At 43.7% G+C, this 2421-nt stretch overlaps 1 pseudogene; it reads right to left on the bottom strand.

Moving 5' to 3' along the window:
• Positions 1 to 428: 428 nt before the first annotated feature.
• LOC127220785 (ubiquitin-associated protein 2-like) lies at positions 429 to 2195 on the bottom strand (annotated as a pseudogene).
• Between the last annotated feature and the right edge of the window lie 226 nt (positions 2196 to 2421).

The following is a 2421-nucleotide window of genomic DNA, read 5'->3' as shown; positions in this document are numbered from 1 at the left end:
ATTATAAGTTAAATACATTGTTGATTCTTGATTTTTTTAAACCTACAAACATACAAATTAAATATAAAATCAATTTTCTTTTGCTAAAGAAGTACCACAGTTTATTGAAGACTACAAATATTTTTGTTACAAGTTGGAACTACATGCCTTCCAGAAATCAAAAGCAATAGCATGGTGTGCAATAGCTGGTATGTGCATTGATGCTTCAGAAGTGCTGCACTGAACGAATTTGAAATGAATAAGATAGGGTCAGAGGAGAAGAGGGGCAAGTTCAAAAGCCCAGAAGGTATCCACCAACTCATTTCCTCAAGCCAAGCAGGCCAAAGCCTTAGATCAGCAGGCTCTCCATAGTGGTCTGGTTTCTAAAACAAGACTTCAGTGCAAATTTATATACACACACAAAACACAGCCCCCTGGCTTGTGCCAAATTAGCTTTCAGCCATCCAGGAATGCTTATAAAGGGGGTGGATATTTTCTTCCAGTGTTCTATCTGTGAGACCCATATCCACTTGGCTGTTAGAAAAAAGGGTGGCCGAGGCATTCACACTGACATTCACACCATGCAACTTGGAAGATGTAGGAGCCACAGGGAATACAGCAGGCCCGTACAGGAAGGCTCTGGGGAGGCCCGGGTCCCCTGTGTAATATGGCAGGCTGGTATAACTGTAGCCAGAAGGTAGTGCTGGGTTCAGGAATGTCTGCTGCATGGTGTGGTGAGTCTGTGCCTGGTTCTGTTGGGGTTGGGCCAACGTTGTGCCTGGGGCTGGGGAGGAGGCACCCCATGGCCAAACTAGGTAAGGTCACCAGAATAAGGGTTGCTGGCCAGGCTACCATCCCTCCCTGTAAGTGGATTGATGGGTGTGGGAAACGGAATACTGTAGTGATCTAACGGAAATCTAGTCTGGAGCATTTGTAAATCATCATAACCATATACTTGTGGCGGGTAGGCGTGTAACGGCCTTGGAGCCATAATATATGTAGTAGGCAACAATGGTGGGACTCCAGGAGGAAGGTTGGGAGGAGCTTTTCCTGAAGTTGTAGCAACTGAGCTTCAGATTGAGGCTATGGCAATAAAGTTGCTGCCCAGGCGAAGGCCTAGACTACAGCCACTGAAGGAGAGACACTGACCACTGCAGAAGGTGCAGAGACAGTGCTGGCCAACTGCGGTAGAGACAGTGCTGGAGTAAGAATGGAGATTCGCTTCACTTTCCACACTTGTGTGTAAAAGAGTGGATGTCAAAGTACGCCCAGAAGATGTTGATGAAAAAGGGTATTCCTCTGTGTAGGTAACACACTGCTGTGTTGTGTAGTGGTGGTATTTGGAATCTCCTTTAAGTGGCTCAAGCCACTTAAAGAGGATGAATGCTGATTGGCTGTCATCAGTAAGAAAGCTGCAGGTACTATTTCATTGAGAGAGGGGATACTAGAAGTGGAAGGTGAGTCAGATTTCACTGTAGAGCCTGTAGCACCTTCAACAGATTGCATGGTGTGCAACTGCGTCTTCTGCACAGAACTGAAACCATTCTTAGCCTGAGCCAGGTCCTTTTGGGTTGAAGAAAGGATGGACCTACGATACCGCCAGGTCTGTGTGAATCTCTGTTCATATAGAGGATCCTGAGCATTATTTTCGGAGGTATACATTTTCGACTGAATTGGACCACTCTAATAACCAGACTCCTGACTCCTGACTTTGATTAGACAAAACTGTAGATATAGCCTGTATACTCTGTATACTGTACTGGTTTACAGGCTACTAGGAGCCTGGCTTGAAGAGGAGCTTGTGGTGGGGGTAGACTCATAATCAGAAAGGACAGGCTCTGACCCAAACTGCAATGCCCAAAACTGCAGATTTAGTCCTGAGATATCTGATGAGCCACTCATCTCCAGCCAGAGCTGACATCTTAGATGTTAAGGAGGTTTTCTTCTTTTACTGTTTCAGTTTCCGCTGAGCCATCTGAGGGCTGGAGGATTGTTTGAAGACCCAGGAGACATCTGTGGAGCTCAGGTAGATTTGGTTGGCAGAGAAGAGGGTGGGGGGGTGCAGTTGTCAAGGTAGCCACTGCAGGTGGATTCTTCTGAAGCAACACCTCCATGGTTGAAGATGAGGTGAATGACTGGCGCTTTGTGAAAGGACTGTGTACTGTTAAATCATTTACACTCTTCAAATTATACTGCACCAGTGATGGTGATTGTGTTGAGAAAATCAATTTTTATTCATTGCTTCATGACAGGAAAACAGGTAGTATATTTTCAAGCACAAATGACATATGTAAACTATTATTTTAAAACTTGTGAAATTTTATAAAGTTATTAACATGATTTGTTTAATAATGATAATTGGCAGGTGTGAAGTGTAGATAATTACATGAATAGATATTATTTACTAAAAAATTGTAATTACATGTGTTATTCATTGAATAA

The sequence above is a fragment of the Phodopus roborovskii genome, unplaced genomic scaffold, assembly GCF_943737965.1.
Source record: "Phodopus roborovskii unplaced genomic scaffold, PHOROB, whole genome shotgun sequence".
Classification (NCBI taxonomy): Eukaryota; Metazoa; Chordata; class Mammalia; order Rodentia; family Cricetidae; genus Phodopus; species Phodopus roborovskii.
The sequence above is the reverse complement of the archived record's forward strand: the minus strand, read 5'-3'. Positions and strand labels throughout refer to the sequence as shown.